Raw genomic sequence first — 19,742 nt, forward strand, 5'->3', positions numbered from 1 at the left:
TATACTTTGAATAATTATAAAGGCAGTGTTTCTACTTCAGTTGCATTTTCAAACTTGCATTAGCATTTCAGGATGAATTTCCTTTGTTCCAAGCTTAGTCTGGCTGAAAAGAAAGAAATATCAATTGAGTTATCATCTGTAAAGTGTGTATACATGTTTGGGACACCCTGTATATTGGCTCTAATGATGCATGTGTAAATGAATGACCTACACTACTACAAATAATATTTTTAGAAATAGTTTCTTAATTTGATTGTAACAATACATTTTATATAAAAGCACAAAAGTGATTTAAAAAACAAACAAACTTACTATTCTGTTAAGATCATAGCATAAACGACTGTTTATACCAGTGGTCGGCAAACTCATTAGTCAACAGAGCCAAATAGCAACAGTACAACGATTGAAATTTCTTTTGAGAGCCAAATTTTTTAAACTTAAACTATATAGGTAGGTACATTGTTATTAACTTAATTAGGATACTCCTAAGCTGGCCTTTGCTAAAAACGTCCTCAATCTGACTGAGGTACGTTCGCTGAGGTCGACCCCTTCCAACTCTCCCATCCACACTTGTCTTGTATATGTGTTTCGTCTATCTCCTTTCCGAAAACTGACTTTGGCGCATGGGCCACGACATTTCAATCGCACTGTATGTGCGCGCCCGCACGTGGTATTTTGTGGAAGAGCCACACTCAAGGGGCCAAAGAGCCGCATGTGGTTCGCAAGCCGTGGTTTGCCGACCACTGGTTTACACTCATCACTTCCTACTTACTTTGCTCATATTTTATAATACCTAGTTTCCTTACCACATTGTTTCATACTTCCTTCTTTTTCATGCTGTGTCCTTTCTTGGAATGGGTCCTTTTCCTTGAACCTGGAAAACACTTATTCATCCTTTAAAATCCAGCTTAGATGCTATCACCCACCTCCATAAAGTCTTCCCTGCTTACCCCTGCTCTCCGCACAGTGACCCTGTGCAGGGTTCCAAGCAGGAGTTCTCAGCATCTCCCCCTTGCTTTCTGCACATGGTTAATCCACATACCCTCAGCATCTCAGCAGTGTCCTTATGCTTGTTTATATTATTGTACTCACCCTGTTATTTCAAGTCAGTTTAACCTGAAAAGGAGTGAAAATTAAGTGAGTTATCAGCTATTAAAGTGAATGGAACCATGACCTCCTGGTTCATAGGTCGATGCTCAACCATTGAGCCACGCAGGTCGAGCTGTAAATGTTTTTTGAGTTGAGGTTGAATGTGACAGTGCCATAACGCCATGCTTCTGCATTTCTCCCCCTACTTGAGTGAAAGGCCTTCTCCTTATGTTAATATTTGAAATTCAAAGCAGGTCAAACATTGTGAATATTGCCACTACACAAGGACAGGTACAGCCCTAGCTGGTTTGGCTCAGTGGATAGAGCGTTTGCCTGCAGACTGAAGGGTCCCAGCTTCAATTCCAGTCAAGGGCACATGCCTGGTTTGCGGGCTTGATCCCCAGTAGGGGTCTTGCAGGAGGCAACTGATCAATGATTCTTTCTCATCATTGATGTTTCTATCTCTCTCTTTCTCTCTGAAATCAAGAAAAAATATATATTAAAAAAAAAAAGGACAGGTACAAACTATATAGCATGGAGGCTCCCCAGTGGGGGATGTTTTTCTTTATTTACTACCCCACAGCCCTCTTTAGAATCCTTACCTTAGAATGATAATGGAGTTCATCAAATTTCTTCAGTCATGCATCTCCTTGGAAACCAAGAAAAATATTAACTCTGAAATTCCGAAGAGTTGAAAACAAAAGGTTTCCTGTAATTGAAAAACACATTCTATACGTGTCCAGGATTTATGTATTGTTTTAAACAGATATTCAAAGTCTAAAAGTTGAGAGAGTTTAGGTCTGTTTTGCCCAGGAGTTAAAACAGAGTTGACCTGGCAAAGGAACTGCAGTGACACTTACTCGGAGCTATTGCCTAGTTAGAAGCAGCTGCGTGCTCTATGGTAAATGGGAGGAAAGGTCCAAAGCGACAAACAGGAAAAGTCCTCCTCCTGGTTTTTCAAGTCATGTCATACGAAGTAGCCTTGACTTTATTTAAGATTGTGAATGAAACGTGTTTGTGAGGAAGGAAATATAGCTGGGACGTGTACCCCTGTCGGTATTTTAGGATGCCACCTGTTAGGGCGAAAGGAGAGTCTTTTTTTTTTTTTTTTTACCGTTTCTTTTACACATGCATTAATCTGTGGGCAGGGGACCTGAGTGGCATTGTGAAAAGTTGGGACCTTGTCTTTGCTGTCTGAACTCAGATTCTGCATTTTGAATCACACACAGCATGGTGGGCAGGGTCTGAGTGCTTCTCCCTGGAGAAGGTGGCCTTGCCAGCTGTGGTGGCTGGGTGGCCAGGGCTCCACAGGAAGACAAAGCACAGAAAACAAAGGGACCCAAGAGCATGAGCTGGCCAAGACACCACATGCCAGGAGCTTTAAGAAATACATCCTGTTTCTGAATAGTTGCCAACAATTTCTTCAAATATTTAAACCCCTTGAGATCTGTTCTCTTTTCCCACTAGTCTTTTTCTGTGTGTGTGTGTATGGATATACATATGTATGTATTTATTATTGTTGGGGTATTGGGCCCGATCTTGTGAGATGAGGAAGCTGCTTATTAGGGAGGGTTCTTGACTGAGGTACCTATTTTGGAGCAATATTAATTTGGGTCATGGAAAATTGAACTACAGGGTTCTACGTAGACAGAACGGTTGCACGGGAGAGAATGTGGATTTGGAGGCAGAAAGCTTCGGTTCTAGCGTGGCTTTGCCATTTACAACTGTGATTTGGGAGGTAATTCACCTCATCTGTAAAATGGGGACAACCATTCTTAGTCCTGGCTAATAAGGATGATGATGATGGCTAGTATTTATGTCTAAGCTCTGCTTTAAGGATGACATATATTAACTCATGAATCTCCCAACAGCCCTATTAAATTGCTACTATTATTACCCTCATTTTACAAGTGAGGCACAGGAAGGTTAAATAACTCACTCCAAAACACACAGCTCATGATGGAGACAGGGTACGAACCCAGGCTGACTTAACACTGCTGTGAAAGAATTAGTTTGAAAGGCCTTTGAATCTATAAAATACTCCACACATTTAATTGATTGTCTCAGTTCCTATTATCTTGATGCATAAAGTAGTGAATGCAGTATTCTAAATGTCTTCCCGGTACACACCTACCTGGCCTGTCTATGGCTTGGTTTTCTCATCTAGGAAGTTAGGAGTTAATCAGAACATTTCCAAGTGGGTTATGATTCTTGCTTATTGCAGATATGGAAGATGACAGTTCCACCCCTATTGATGACAGTTTTTCCCTTATTGAGCAGGCACACTTGTAAGTACAAAACCTGTTATATTCCCAAAAGACACCCTCCTCATCTCAGGGCTTGCCATGTCTGTGTGGCTGCTGCACGCCTCCAGAGGGTAACCCCAGGTGATGGCAGATTGGCAGCTGGCCTGGAGAGCAGTTGAAGTGATATTTGGTTAGGTGTTACTATGTCATAGGAAGAGGTGTCTAATAGAAAATTCAAGGGGAGAAAAAGAAAATTCAAAGAGAGGAATAGTTACTTGATGGGCCTAGAGGTGGATTTGTGACTCCATTACTAGGTACAATCAGTGCTTTAAAACTTTGGACTTCCAGTAAGCCTAGAGACCTACAGACAGAAAATTCCCTGCTGTTACTGGTGTGAGATGAAGCTTGTGTAACTCTTGGTGTTATAGACATTTATGTTGTTGTGTGCTGTACTTGAATTCAAAAGAAAAAGGAAGTTGGGTGATTGTCTTTAATTAAGATGAAAGAAATAGGAAGTGGGAGGCTTTTAATCTCTGACATCTGGGCTGGGACAAACGGGGGGGGGGGGGGTGGCATGGATGTGGAACCCGAGTAGTGTTCATCCAGACATCTGTGCTGTGCGGGAAATAACTTCAGGCTGCCCTAGGATGCACAATGGCCTCTTGCCTCTTACACTCCTCTTCATGTGAGTCCCTTTGTCAACTCAGGGGTTTCTTTGTGGATTGTGATGCAGTGTGCTGTAATCCAGAGTTGAAATGTTTTCACGTTTATGTTTGTTGTTGTTTTTTCACCTAATAAATAGTCTAAGTAACTGTCTATTGATTTATAATGAGTACTGTTAATAATAGTGACAGCTTATATTTTTGTCATTACGACATTTAAAAAATAGTCATAAGGAGGGAGGGCTGTAGGGTAATGGAAGACTAGCTATGTAATATTGGACAATTTTTTTGATTTCAGTGAGGGAGAGATAGAAACACCCTATATAATAAAAGGCTAATATGCAAATCGACTGAATGGTGGAATGACCAGTTGCTATGATGCATACTGACCACCAGGGGGCAGAGGCTCAACACAGGAGCTGCCCCCTGGTGGTCAGTGTGCTCCCACAGGGGGAGCGCTGCTCAGCCAGAAGCCGGGCTCACGGCTGGCGGTGGCTGGAGCCTCTCCCCCCTCCGCAGCAGGGCTAAGGATGTTCGACTGCCCCCAAGGGCTCCTGGACTGTGAGAGGGTGCAGGCTGGACTGAGGAATATCCCCCCCCCCCCCCCCGCACTCCCCAGTGCATGAATTTCGTGCACCGGGACTCTAGTCAATGATAAGAGAGAAGCATTGATTGGCATTGATTGGTTGTCCCCTACACACACCCCCCCCCCCCCCCCCACTGGGGATGGAGCCTCACAACCCTGGCATGTACCCCGACCGTGAACTGCTGGTTCATAGGTAAATACTCAACCATTGACCCACTCCGGCCTGGCTCTTTCCATCTTTTTACATGTGGATTATTGTTCTGAGGGAAGGATAGAAGTTAGAGAAGAGATATAGAAGGTTCTTCCTGCTCATCTTTCCTACTCTTGGTTTATGGTTTCATCTTTAAATGACATTCGTAGGCTTGGTGTGTTAGACTTCCTTGGAGTCAATTGTGCTTTATCTCTTGATCTCGCTTAGTTATTCAGTGATTTGTGGTGAGGTAAGTTATCTCAACTCTTTGCTGTCAGCAACTTGAAACGAAACATCGAAACATTTTGGGTAGATGGTATCTGTTGCTTTGATTAGGGAGGTTCTTGATCTAGAGATTTTTAAGGCCAGTTAACAACACAATTTTAAAACATCTAGTACCCCTTAAAACTAAGGTAGTGCTCCCACTGCAAAAGCTTGTAACTGATTTGTGCCAGTTTTTCCTTCTAAGAGTCAGTGTGTGTGCGCGCTTGCTTTTGCTCTTTTGGCCAGGGCGCAGGATTGCCAGTCCAGAAATGCCAGCTCTTCTGGATTCAGCATCAGAAAAGAGTTAATCATTATCTAAGGCAAAAACAGAAACCTCCCAAGTTTTTAACCTGTTGCCTCAAATCTCCTTACTCCTCCTAGAAGAAAAGGCACACTTCTACAGAATTTAATGTAAAATGATCTCATGTTTGAGAGTTGGAATTACTTGGGAGGGATACTCGTGTTCTGCAGGCTCAGTGGGCATGATGTGAAAGCAGGGCTATTTGGCCTGTGGAGACTGCAGATAAGAGAGTGATATGTAATTGAGTAAGAATTTGAAAAATTATCCGATAACATTAGGCTCAGAAAAGCACCCGTTTGTGCTTTTTTTTTTTTTAATGTTGGAAAACTATTTGGAGGAGGAGTGAGGAGCTAGCATTGTTTTCAGGGCGTGGGAACCCCCTCCCTAACTCAGGAGCCAAATGTTTGTCCAGGCAGAGAGGGTGAAGTCTCTGAGAGATATCCTGACAGATCAGTTAGTACATTCTTCTGCCCCTTCCCTAGCTCTCAGTCTAATTATTTCAGGAAAAGGGCTGTCAGCTACCCTTTAAAATACTTTCCAGAAGATATATTGTAGCCTACCTTCACATCTTTTCCACTGACCCAAACTGTAAATGGTCAATTCCTTCATTTGCAGAGCTTGAAAAAGGTTAAAAAAAAGAAGGCCTGATGAATTGAACTCATGTTTTTGTTGCTGTTGCCACACCCTCTGTCTAGGCCTTTGCTTCACTTGGGTTCTCAGTGGCTCAGGGAAGGAGTCGGTAGTTGATAAAACTTTCAAGGTGTGGGCTCATGGCTGATGGGCTCTTCTTCTCAGTTCACTCCCCTCCTTGCTTCCACCAGCGTTGGGACACTTTGTATTGAAAAAGAAAATGATGAGCTAATTTCAACCTGGCGCCCATTTACTTAGCACTTCTATGTGCTTGCTGTAGTGCTAAGTTGTGGGCAAGTAGAACTAAATAACAGCCTATTCAGAGGGATGGACAGATCACACAAGTACAGTGGTAGGACCCCAGTACAGGGTTGTGCAAGGCCCAATACATGAGAGCACAATCTGACAATGTTAATGAGGCTGGTTGTGGAGGAAGATGGTGATTGTCCCCTAGTATTTATACAGCACTTGGCATTCTGTGAAGTGCCTTTCCATGTTTTATCTCATTTAATCTCAGAATGGCACTACAACAGGGCAGGGTGACTTCAGACCTTTTAAAAAATATTTTGAGATAATTATACATTTACTAGTACATGCCGTCGTAAGAAGTAATACAGAGAGGTTGCACATACCCTTTACTTAATTTCTCTCAGTGATTAACATCCAGCAAAACTATAGTACAATATCACAACCAAGACATTGACATGGACACAGTCAAGATACTGAGCAGTTCTATTACTATATGGATCCCTCATGTTGCCCTTTTATAGTCCTTGTCTGCCCCTCCCACCCCCTTCACCCACCTATCCACCTTGGTCCTTAACTCCTAGAACCACTCCATGCCTATAATCTCGTCATTTTTAAAATATTTCTAAATGGAACCATACAGTATGTAGCCGTTTAGGATTGGCTCCCCCCGCACCCCCCACCCACTCAGCATAATTCTCTGGAGATTCATTTAGGTTGTGTGTATTACTACTTTGCTCCTTTTTTGTTGCTGAATAGTATTCCATTGTATGGATGTACCACAGTTTGTTAACCATTTGTCCATTGAAGAACAGCTGGGTTGTTTTCAGTTTTTGGCTATTATGGATAGAGCTGCTATGAACATCCATGTACAGATTTTTGTGTGAACAAGGGTTTTTAAAAAGTGGAGTTAAATTATTTTTAATGGAAAGATTGTGGATTAGAAGGTTGAAAAATCTAGGTTTTGCTTCTCACTAAGAAGTGATATCTTTGGCCTGCATCCCAGGGTTGTTGTATAAATAGACTGAGATTATATATGGTAACAAATGTTATAAATGATAATAAAATATAAATATGTATAAGTAGGACAAGACTCCATTTCACTGTGTTCTGCCCTTTAAATTCTGGGAGAATATGAGCTATCGTTGACAATTGCAATCTATAGATAGCTCTTTTAGGTTGTCCTTTTAAAATTATTATTATTGATGTATAGATTTTTTTATATATATTCTGGCTATTCATCCTTTATTGATAGTTTAGGTTGCAAATACTTTCTTCCAGAGTTGGCTTAACTTTTTACTTTTTTTTTTTTAAATATATTTTATTGATTTTCCACAGAGAAGAAGGGAGAGGGATAGAGAGTTAGAAACATCGATGAGAGAAACATCGACCAGCTGCCTCCTGCACCCCCCCCCCCCCCCCCGGAGGGGATGTGCCCGCAACCAAGACACATGCCCCTGACCGGAATCAAACCTGGGACACCTGAGTCCACAGGCCGACGCTCTATCTACTGAGCCAAACCGGTTCGGCAACTTTTTACTTTTTATTGGATCCTTTGATATATATGAAATTTTAATATATCAAGTCCACCTAGCTTTTCCTTTATTGTTTGTACTTATTTAAACATACACACACACAAAACTTTTTCTATCCCGAAACCATAAGGATATTCTCCTATAATTTTCTCCTAAAGGTTTCAAAGTTTTGATTCTCACATATCTACCTTAATAAATGAGGAATTTATTTCTGTAAATGGTATGAGGTAGGGAATTTAGATCTATTTTATATTCCACATGGCTAACCATTTGTTGTAGTCCCAGTTATTGTGAGAGGGTCCAACTGCTTTCCCCAACCTTTTGATTTGTACTGTCACATTTGTTTATATATCCAGTTTCCAGATGTTTGTGGGCAAGGTGACCTCTCCAACATGCTGCAGCGGTGTTAACTGCACGCATGGGATGTGTGTCAGGGGCCACGGGAGGCGGTGAATGTTCCCCTCATGAGGTAGGCAGCATTAGGCTGTCACCACAGCTCCAACCAGAACAGCTCTCCTTTTATGTTTACTATACTGGGTGTTCTCCTAAGATATTATTTGAAGAACTTATACTTAACCATTTTTAAAGGTTTAAAAACTATAGATTTTTAAAAATTTTAGGAAGGTTTTCAGAGATAGCTAGGAATCTTATTTCTAGTCTTGGATTGGACACAAAGTCTGGATTTAGCAGTGAGAGGGGAGTATGTTTGTCAAAGTTAATAAATACATTATTTTATGATTGTCAGTGGTTTCCAATATATCATCTATGCCATGGATAATTATGTAGATTCCATAAAAGATTTAGAGCTGTCTAGAGTTTGGTCTGCCTCCTCTGGTCATGTATACCAGTGAAGAAAAACAGCCAATGTATACAAAAAGTAATAAAAACAAACTTAACCCAGGGCAGTACGAGAAATGACATCAGCCAGAGGATAACTGAAAATGAGTAGTGTTGATAAGAACTTGAGGAATTCAGAGATGGGAGAGGTGTGGGCCAGAATGAATAAGACCTTGACTTACAGAGTAGGACTTGGCTCGCTGAGTGTAGGAAGAAAGAACAGAGGCAGTGTGTGCGCTTCCTTCAGTGGTGTTCCCACAGCCCCCTGGGTGCTCACCACTCCTGCATCACTTCCTACACTGCAAAACAATGCGGTCTTATCCACCCTCACCCTCACCCTCACCCCCGCTCCATGTCCCTTCCCCCCGACACACACTCCCTTCCAGAAAGACATTTGTGATTTCTTTGAGGGTGGGCAGCCTTTCATTTCAACATTCCCAGCATCCAGTACCCTGTTTGCATGTGGTCAGTAGCCAGTAAATGTTTGCTGAGTGAGTAGACCCTGGCCGGAGCAGAGGAGTTGGAGACAGAGGCATAAGGTCTGGCTGGATGGTTTTTGATGATCTTGAAGGTCAGCCAGAGGCTGGCTGGCTCTGCTGAGGCAGTGGAGGACTATGGAGGCAGTCTGAGCTGAAGAGTGGCACGATGAAGTTGTATTTCAGAGACTCCCTGGTTGCTCTGGGCTGGGGGGGAAGACCTGCTTCTGCCCACCCAGTATACGCTAGTCTGTTCCGGGCCCTGAGGTGCGGGCTACAAATATGTTGCTATTTGTGACCAATTCTTAAAGCCACCAATGAGGAAAGTGTGATTCTCCATTTAGTGAACGAGAAACCTGTGCTCAGACAGATGATCCAAGGTGACAAGTGACTGGTGGTGGAGTGGTGACGGAGGCGTAGATCTGTTGATTCCAAAGCCTGCTTCTTTTACTCTTGGTACCGTGTATGGCCACAGAGTAGTCGGGAGACATTACTAGGATGAGAACATGAACTGCTGAGGTGGGTGTGGGAGCCAGGGGTGAGGTAAGAGTCAGGAATGCTTGAGGTTTCTAGCTTGGGAGACAGGGAGAAGAACCATAGTGGCAAGGGCAGAAGTAGGCTTGGGGGAGTCAGGAGGAGACACTGCAATTGACGAGAGGATGAGTATTATTTTGGACATCCTAAGTTTGAGGTGACAGTTACATTCAAGGAGGAATTTCACCTGGCAAGTGACAGTGTCATCCCTTTCCCACTCCCCCAACTCCACTTTCATACAATCTGTCATTTGCCTTTCTTCTAAATAGGGGGTGTTGCAGAGCAACGGAACAAGATGGTACCTCCTGTATATGCCAAATACCTGAGCTCATTTGCAGCTTCTTTACATTTCAATTTGAGAAATGGTCTCCCTTGAAGGAGACTTAAGGTTTGTGTTTGGGAATTGGTAGCATTTTCTTTCCCTGTGCCCTGTAGGGCATGAGCATGGCTAAGCAAGGAGAGGGAAACTTGAGCTCTGAGCTGCCCTGCTCTCCTCTGATAAGCCTGTCTCCTGCTCTGAGATTCCCTTGGAGGCCCCTTCTGAGGGCTAGTCTGTGAATCACAGAAAAGTCAAGTCAGGCCTCCCTCCCCACACCACCACCTGAGCTCTTCTGGTTAACATAGAGCTGGCTCATGAACAAGTTATTTTAAAACATCCCAGGGAGTGTGGGAGAGGCTGAGTTCAGCAAAACATGACTGGGTGGTGCTGGTGCTGGTGCTGTTTCGAGGTGTGGAGGCAGGAGTGGCTAATCGCTTTCATTTGAATAATTTGGGGATGATGAGATGGCTTCTTGATTGAAGGTTTGATTGGAGATTGTGATGTGGGATTTGTTGAGAGAGGGGATTAAGCTAAAGCTATTCCTAGGAAAATATATTTTAGATATTGGCACTTGAACCGAGTGTATTCCATTATCATTTCCAAAGGCTTGGATTTTTAGTGTTTTTAGTTTTTATTTGAGAAGAATGTTTTGTTTACTTCTCATCCAGGGTGTTGGATCCAAGGAAACTAGGAATTCTAATCTCCTCCTTTACCTTTCTTTATGAGTAACAAAGATTACCCACAGTTGTGGGAATTTTAAGCAGCAATTTGGAAGATAAAAAACATCCAACTGGAGGTCCGAAGGCTTATGGACTAGTCCCAGCTCTGACCCTTACCATTAACTGCATGGCCCTGGGTAAAGTCCTAACCTCTCCTGGCCTCAGCTTCTTCAGGTATAAGATGACCGAAAATGTAGGGGTTGCTGTGTTGATGAACTAATATAATGCTTGATCATTTACTTTGTAAATTACACAGCTCAAACAAATATAAATTAAGATTTTACTTGCTGCAACAGAAGAAGGTGGACATTCTCTTGGAGCTTGTTTTCATGGGACCTGACCTATATAACATTGACTCAAGGGTGTTTGTTAAAGTGAATCACCTGTGCTTTCTGGGCCATACTTGAAACGACATGCCATGTTATGGTGAACCTCTTCTGCACCACCCCAAGTTCAGATGGCTCTTACACAATTTGGGCGAGATTTATGCACATACACATTCTTCCCCCTTATAAACAAAACAGCGATTTGGGCAGGGTAGACATTAGTAAAGTGACTTAGATGGCAAATATGTGATTAATAACATAGATTTGGCCTAAATATTAGTGTGGGCCTCTGTATATGGATGGCTTTATGATAAGTAGCAAGTCTGCCAAGTAGAGCATGTTGGGGAACCTATTGGGATCTGTTTTTGCTTGAAGTGTATTATGCCAGTGCTGTAGTCATATTTAAATAAATAAATTCATACCATTTGCATGATTTTGCACTTATTTATTTGTGCATCTTTCTCACCTGCTAAACTGTGAGCTCCTCGAAGGCAGGGACTGTACCTGTTCATCTTTGTTTTTCTGACATCTAGTGTGGTGCTTGGCACACGGTAAATGTTTATTGGATTATTGGATGAATGAAACCCTGCACTCTTATTTCGTTAGAGGGATTTTTGTGGAAGGCGTAGATGTGATTATTTGTATTGCCACATGCAGATTTTATAGATGACGTCTCAACTGTAGACTCTCACTGTGGGAGGAGATACATATTTATGCGTAGCTGGGTTATGGCTGCTGTTGACTCCTCCAAGCTGCCTTGGCTTGATAGCATAGTGATGAGGGCTGATTCAACGCTGTTTCCCGTGATCCCTTTAATAGAATAGTGCTTCCCTCAGCCTCCATCCCTCTTTGCCTTTCTTTTAAGACTTGCAATTTGGTTAACTCTGTCCTGGGGCAGTCTTTTCCCTACACACATTCTTCTTCATCACACTTCCTCCTTCCCTTCTCGTTTCCAGTGCTTATCCAGTTATCAAGGAAATCTTTTTAAACCCAAACTAGACTCCCTCCTCCCACATGCCTTTAATCATGGCACATGAACTTGGAAAGTACTTGTGACAAACCTGAAGGAAAAGCCCCTCCACAAGCTCCCAGTGAAATGAAGGCAGGAAAGCGCCAGGACTGTCAACACTGAAAGCTGCAAAAAGTGCCCCTAAGCCTCCTTTTGAATCACGAAAAGTTCCATTCACCTCCTCAAGTGAATTTCCTTTCTCAGGTATCAGACTTAAACAACAAAGCAAAACAAAACATGCTGCACCTGTTTCTTACTCAGTTTACAGAATGGGATTTGGAGTCCGAAGCCAACATAAGATTCCTGTTGCCACATAATAGCCCTGTGACTTTGAAGAAGTTTCCAGGCTTTCTGTGCTTCAGCTTACTCAACCATTGAAAATATGACCATATTTTGCCAAATACAACATATCCACATGTCCTGGTGAAGTTTATGTATATTGAAAACTCTTTGTGGCTAACAGAGCACCATGTACATGCCAGATCTGGAAGTGTTACCGGCTTTCTATATCATGTTTCATTTGCACAAACCTGATATTTCAATTTCATTATGGGCTAAGTCACTGTTCTACGAGCCTGAGTACTGAAGCACCATGGCATGCCTTTTATGGTAACATGTGTTTGAACTTTGACAATTTACAAATAATCTCATTATGCTCATTATGCAACATAGTCTATTGGTAAATTAATTGATGGCTGTCTCTCTAGACCAGTGGTTTTCAACCTTGGCTGCACATTAGAATCACCAGGGAATCTTTTTAAAATCCTGATTTCTGGGCCTCACCCTTTGGAAATTCTTTTTCTTTGTTATGGGGTGAGGCCACAACATTAGTAACAAAGAAACAGAATTTCCAGAGAATGAGGCCCAGAAATTAAGATTTTAAAAAGATTCCCAGGTGATTCTAATGTGCAGCCAAGGTTGAAAACCACTGCTCTAAACCAGGGGTCAGCAAACTGCGGCTCGGCAAACCGTGGCTCACAAGCCACATGTGGCTCTTTGGCCCCTTGAGTGTGGCTCTTCCACAAAATACCGGCTCTTCCACAAAATACCGACTTTTGCACATGGGCCACGAAGTTTCATTCGCACTGTACGTGCGCGTCCACATGTGGTATTTTGTGGAAGAGCCACACTCAAGGGGCCAAAGAGCTGCATGTGGCTCGTGAGCTGCGGTTTGCGGACCACGGCTCTAGACCAGCCGTGGGCATACTACGGCCCGCGGCTGGATCCGGCCCATTTGAAATGAATAAAACTAAAAAAAAAAAAAAGACCGTACCCTTTTATGTAATGATGTTTACTTTGAATTAATATTAGTTCACACAAACACTCCATGCATGCTTTTGTTCCGGCCCTCCGGTCCAGTTTAAGAACCCATTGTGGCCCTCGAGTCAAAAAGTTTGCCCACCCCTGCCTAGACTGTTAGGTGTGGATGACAGGAACTGTATTTTATACATCTCTTGTATCTGCCACTGGTATTAACATAGTGCCCATAGTGTCAGGCATTTAAAGGCATTTAACAGATGATTAGGACATGCCGTTGTTGGTAGTTTGAAAAGCCATCTTAATCATGACCTAGAATTATTCGTATTTATCAGTCTTGACTTAATGTTAAACTGACTGATTTATTTTGGAGCTGAGAATGGGAAATTGGAGGACCTTCTTATATATCTACTGGAGGCCTGGTGTACAAAATTCGGGTGCATGGGCGGGGGAGGAGGGTGTCTTTCAGCCCAGCCTGCACCCTCTCCAATCTGGACATCCTTCTCACAATCCAGGACTGCTGGCTCCCAATTGCTCACCTGCCTGATTACCCCTAACCGCTTCTGCCTGCCAGCCTGATCACCCCCTAACCGCTCCCCTGCCAGCCTGATTGCCCCTAACTTCTCCCCTGCTGGCCCAATTGCCCCTAACTGTCCTCCCCTGAAGGCCTGGTTGCCCCCAACTGCCCTCCCCTGCTGGCCCAGCGACCCCTAACTGCCCTTCCTTGCTAGCCTGGTCGCCCCTAACTGCCCTCTCCTGCTGGCCCGATTGCCCCTAACTGCCCTCCCTGTCAGCCTGGTCGCCCCTAACTGCCCTTCCCTGCCGGCCTGGTCACCCCAAACTGCCCTTTCCTGCATGCCTGGTCACCCCCAACTGCCCTCCCCTGCAGGCCTGGTCGCTCCCAACTGCCCTCCCCTGCAGGCCTGGTCACCCCTAACTGCCCTCCCCTGTAGGCCTGGTCACCCCTAACTGCCCTCAATTGCTGGCCTGGTTGCCCCTAACTGCCCTCCTCTCCCGGCCCGGTCACCCCTAACTGCCCTTCCTTGCAGGCCTGATTGCCCCCAACTGCCCTCCCTTCCTGGTCATCTTGTGTCCACATGGGGGCGGCCATCTTGTGTGTTGGAGTGATGGTCAATTTGCATACCAGTACTTTATTATATAGGATTTTGGTATTGCAAACTCTAAAGTTGAATACATTTGGGTAAAGAAAATGAAATCTGCTTGCAAAAATGTACGAAAGTATGATATGTGTCTATCAGTTCCTTAGCAGGGCGATTCTATTATGGATTTTTTGTGTTGTTGTTAATCCTCACCCAAGGATATTTTTTCCCATTGATTTTTTTTTTAGAGAGTGGAAGGGATGGGGAGAGACAGAGAGAAACATCCATGTGAGAGAGACACACTGATTGGTTGCCTCTCATATGTGTCTCATCCAGTCCCAGGGATCGATTCTACAACTGAGGTACATGCACTTGACCAGAATCCAACCTGCTACCCTTTAGTCCGTGGGCTGATGCTCTAAGCACTGAGCAAAACCAGCCAGAGTGTTGTTGGTTTTTTTGTGTGTCTGTTTTTTAAGATGACATTCCTTCTTAACTAGCCAAGGGCTCTATTTCCCAACATCTTATCTTGTTGGGGATGTTTTAGAAAAATATACCCAGTGTGAGACTCTGTAAGCATGAAGCTTCTTAATCTGCTTAAAATCAATTTTCCTTCAAGTAGATGATCTTTATGTTGACCATTGTACTTTACAGGAAACAACTCAAGTTTAGGCCTGTCTTTAGTAAGCAATTGATAAGTAGGCTTGACATTGGCAGAAGCCAAGTGTTTGTGGAGCAATAGTATAAAACTATGAACACTGTCGACTACTCTGCTCAGGAAAGTCTAAAGAAAAGACTCGAGTACTTTTTTGTAGGAAGGGCATGAGGGGTAGCTTCTGAGTGGAAGCAGAAGGCCGGACCGTAGGATCTTCAGTCTGAGTGCTATTTTGGACGCTTCCTACATCTGTACCAGTTGTGCAATTGCATTCCCCACTGTTGAATGTGTTCTTGGTGTGATTTAGTTTCACTGCTCTTAGGTCCCTTTTGTCTTATCTTGCAAGCCTATCACTGAGAATACTTAAATCATTAACAACTCATTAAAACTCTTTTGCCCGTTTTTATTTTCTGACACCCGGGTGGGGTGGAAACCTGTGCAGGCCTGTTTGACTGGACCACGCCTGAGCACCTGAGCAGCTCCTAGCATTTTGGCTGTCAAAAGGCCACTGAATAAATAGACTGATTGCAGTGAGAGAGCAGATCACTGCAGATCCTTGAAAAGAATCACTGGGTGGCTGCAGGAGACAGAAGGATAATCAAGTATGGCACTCTTCAACCTGAAGGACTCTTCAACAATTAACACCTTGACTCTCTTTTTATGCAGTATTCTTTTTTCCCCTTTCAGAGACTGCACTTGCATTTTTTTTCTTCTCTCAGGATTTCTATAGTTTCTTTCAGAGACTCAGAGTGCTTTTAGTTCTGTTGTCTCATTTGTTCTCTGTAGGGGCAGGAATTAAGGTGTTGATGGAGATGAAGTGGTACATCACTTACTGGGCCACAGAGTCAGTGTTCCACAGGCAGCTGCATAGGAATTATTCTAGTTACTTGTTGCCCAGCTTATAGATAGATAGATACATACACACACGCATGAGTATGTGTGTGTGTGTGTGTGTATGTATATGTATCTTATCTTACCTTATTCCAAACAAAATGAGTGCCACAGTTTAGCGTCTCCTAAAAGAGAATTTTATTTTAGTAATTTTCTGTATTTAAAATGTATATTATGCTTCATAAGTAAAAAAAGAAAGAAAGAAAGAGAAGAGTTTTCTGCTTTGACTTGAGTTGTTGAACTTTAGTAAGCTGATCAATTACTACTTGGATTGAGAAAAAGATGTTCAATCAAAATGTTTCTGCTACATTGGCATGCTTTGTAATGAAATGAAAATGACAGTATTTTTTTGTCAGTTTAAATGAATAGGTTTCCTTCCGATCAGTGGTAGAGTTGGTATTATAGGTATCTCAGTCTATGAATGCTGATGATTTATTATGGAAACTAGAGGCCTGGGGCACAAAATTCGTGCACTCGGTGGGGGGAGGGGTCCCTCAGCCCGGCAGTTGGACATCCTTAGCACTGCCACGGAGGCAGGAGAGGCTCCCGTCATCACCACTGTGCTTGCCAGCCATGAGCCCGGCTTCTGGCTGAGTGGCGCTCCCCCTGTGGGAGCACACTGACCACCAGGGGGCAGCTCCTGCGTTGAGCATCTTCCCCCTGGTGGTCAGTGCGTGTCATAGCGACCAGTTGTTCCACCATTTGGTCAGTTTGCATATTAGCCTTTTATTATATAGAATGCCTGATGAAGGTACTTGATCTCACCTCAGTTTCTTATAGGTGTATTTCCCTGGTGCTAAAGTGTGTGGCAGTGTTGACATTTCTTGTGACTATAGGTGTGATCCAGGACAGTGTTTCTGATGGGGCCTATCAGAGCACCTTATCCTGTCTTTAAAGACCTGCAATTTGATTTATTTTAAAAAGTTAATTAATTAATTAATTCATTCATTCATTCATGTACTCAGCATGTAGTGCTGCATGTCCTCTGTGTACCAGGCTCTGATCTGGTGCTACAGATAGAATGGGGAACAAGACAGAGCAACTCTGTCCTTCCTTGGAGCTGTAATCTTATTGGGAGAAATACACACTAAACAAATAAATGAATCAATAGGATAATTTAAGGTAATCAAGTTCTGAAGGAAATAGAAATGAGGGGATTTGCTCAAGAGTGGCTACCAGAGGATGGGGGGAGCTTACTTAACCCAGGTGTGGTCAGGGAAGGCCTCTGGGAAATGACATCCGAGGATGAGATCCTTTGATGAGAAGAAAGAAGGAGGCTGCTAATGGAAGATCTGGGGGCAGAGGGAGCAGCAGGTGCCAGGATCTGAAGATGGATGGAGCCATGTATTTTTTAGGAACAGAGAGGTGTATGTGACCAGAAGGTAGAGATCAAGTGTGAGAAGAATAAGTGGAATAGGCAGGTAGGGCCAGACCACTCCGATCTGGAGACATAGGCCTGGAGAACAAGGTCAAGATCTACATTTGATTCCCAACGCCATGAGAAGCAACTGGAGGGCAGTAAGCAGGGGCGTGACACATCTGGTTTATCTTCTTTAGGGATCACGCTGTGGGGAAAGTAGATGTTAGCAGGTAAAAAGTGGAAGGAGGGGTACTGGTTACAAGACTCTTGCAGTAATCAAGTGAGAGATGATGGTGGCTTTGACTAGGGAAAAAGTGGACCAATGCAAGACTTGTTTTCTCTCTCCACCAGAATGAGTGGTATTTTAAAGATATGAATTTGAAAGGAGCATTTGCAGGGAAGATCGGCAGTGGTCTGTTTGGAACTCTGATTCCTGTTTTTACAAGGTGTTTAATACACCTTTCCATAGGACATTGCTGCCACTGACGGGGCATAAACTCTGTAGGATGATAAGGCAAGCTTGCAGATAAGACCCACAACTCTGCAGACCCACTTGAAGTTCTTTGTAAGCCCATTGAATTTATCTGGAAGAATTTCAAGCTTTAGTTCTCCACTTGCCTAAGGCTAGGTAGAAAACCAGCTATTGAGTGATATGTTAGGGCTGTTGTCAAGGTCCCCTGTGGGAGGATGGGCTGAAGACATCTCTTTCACTGTTAGCTTTATCTGTTTAAAATGGTCTCTTCTCTCATCTTACTCAAAAGTGCTATTTGTTTATTTATCCTTTAATAAGAGATTCCATTGTTTCCTGTAAGGTTTTGGTAAGAGCCTAAGTCTACTAGGTGCCAATTTAGGGAAGAAGAGAATCTTAGGGGAAAATGACCATGTGTTATAGATGGGCTTGAACTAGGAGGTTAAACACCTGCAGAACTCCTACTTAACAAATTTGCTTAGTCTTGAATGCTTGCCCTCAGATAATTAGTTTCTTAATTTTTAAAATGAAGGAGTTGGATGAGATCATCTCAGTCCCTTTTAGCTAATTTTAGCTGAGTAGGTTTGTACCTAACTGCCCAGGATCCCTTTTGTCCTTCAAAGAGGAGATTCTGTATTTTCTTTCTTTTTCCTCTGCCTGAAAGATCTCTCTGTGCCACATGTAAAATGCCAACTCACTAATTTCCCCAGGAAGGGAAGAGTCCATAGTTGCAAAATGGTATCAGCCGTGGTGTCTGCGTTCTGGTCAGGCGGCTGTGCTCAGTGGCTGTGTTCCATGTTGGGGTGCTTATCTGTGGGAGCCAGAAGGACCTGCATGCCCATAGTAAGTGACATTTACGTAGTGATGAGGTGGCCAAGCAGATAGGCCCAGCAAGCAGAAAGAATACTCAGGTCAAGGTTTTCCAGAGGAAAGATTTTTGAACCATCAGCAATTAAATAGAATAGGATTTCCTTCCATGCCTTAAAATCATCAGGAAATATTACAGTAAGGGAGGTCCCAAGTGTTGTGGAACAAACATAATTACAGTTACCTCATATTTGTTCAGCATTTTGTGCTTTGAAATGAGTTCATGTGAATGATCTCATATGACCTTAAAAGTCTTGCTAGGTAAGTAGGGCAGACATTATTAACCCCATTTAACAGATGGGAAAAGTGAAGCATTAGGTAGGTTAAGTGGTTTGTCTCAGGTCACACAGTTAACAAGGGCAGAATCAGAAATTAGATGCAGATTTTTAAAAACTTTTTTATTTTTAATATATTTTTATTGATTTCAGAGAGGAAGGGAGAGGGAGAGATAGAAATATCAATGATGAAAGAGAATCATTGAATGGCTGCCTCCTGCATGCAACCCTGGTATGTGTCCTTGACAAGAATTGAACCCAGAACCCTTCAGTCCACAGGCCAATGTTCTATCTACTGAGCCAAACCAGCTAGGGTGATTTTTTTTTTTCTTTCTTTTTTTTTAATATATATTTTTATTGATTTTTTACAGAGAGGAAGGGAGTGAGATAGAGAGTTAGAAACATCGATGAGAGAGAAACATCGACCAGCTGCCTCCTGCACACCTCCTACTGGGGATGTGCCCGCAACCAAGGTACATGCCCTTGACCGGAATCGAACCTGGGACCCTTCAGTCCGCAGGCCGACGCTCTATCCACTGAGCCAAACCGGTCAGGGCTAATTCAATGAGTTTTGACAAATGTACATATTTGTGTAACCACAATCATAATCAATATATTGACTATTTCTATATCCCCAAAAGTTCCCTCATTAATTAATTACATTAATCAATCTCTCCTCTTGTTCAAAGTCTTTGATGTCTAATGATGTCCAATGCTCTTTTCACTATCCCACGCTCAGATTTGATAGCCTTTTCAGCTCTATCCTTCTGGGGAGATTACTGGCTGGCAATGTTGAGTTATGAGAGTGAATGGGAAGCTAGTGGTTGGCTACTACACTGTAGTTCCTGCCTTCCCTTCTTTTACCAGCTGCAGGCTATGGAAAGATAATGTGGGTTGTC

At 43.1% G+C, this 19,742-nt stretch overlaps 1 protein-coding gene across 18 annotated transcripts in view; it reads left to right on the forward strand.

The window, feature by feature from the left end:
* SRGAP2 (SLIT-ROBO Rho GTPase activating protein 2) overlaps window positions 1-19,742 on the forward strand; it is a 242,246-nt gene that overhangs the window by 10,645 nt on the left and 211,859 nt on the right. The window lies entirely within an intron of this gene.

The sequence above is a fragment of the Myotis myotis genome, unplaced genomic scaffold (assembly GCF_014108235.1).
Source record: "Myotis myotis isolate mMyoMyo1 unplaced genomic scaffold, mMyoMyo1.p scaffold_m19_p_18, whole genome shotgun sequence".
Lineage (NCBI taxonomy): Eukaryota > Metazoa > Chordata > Mammalia > Chiroptera > Vespertilionidae > Myotis > Myotis myotis.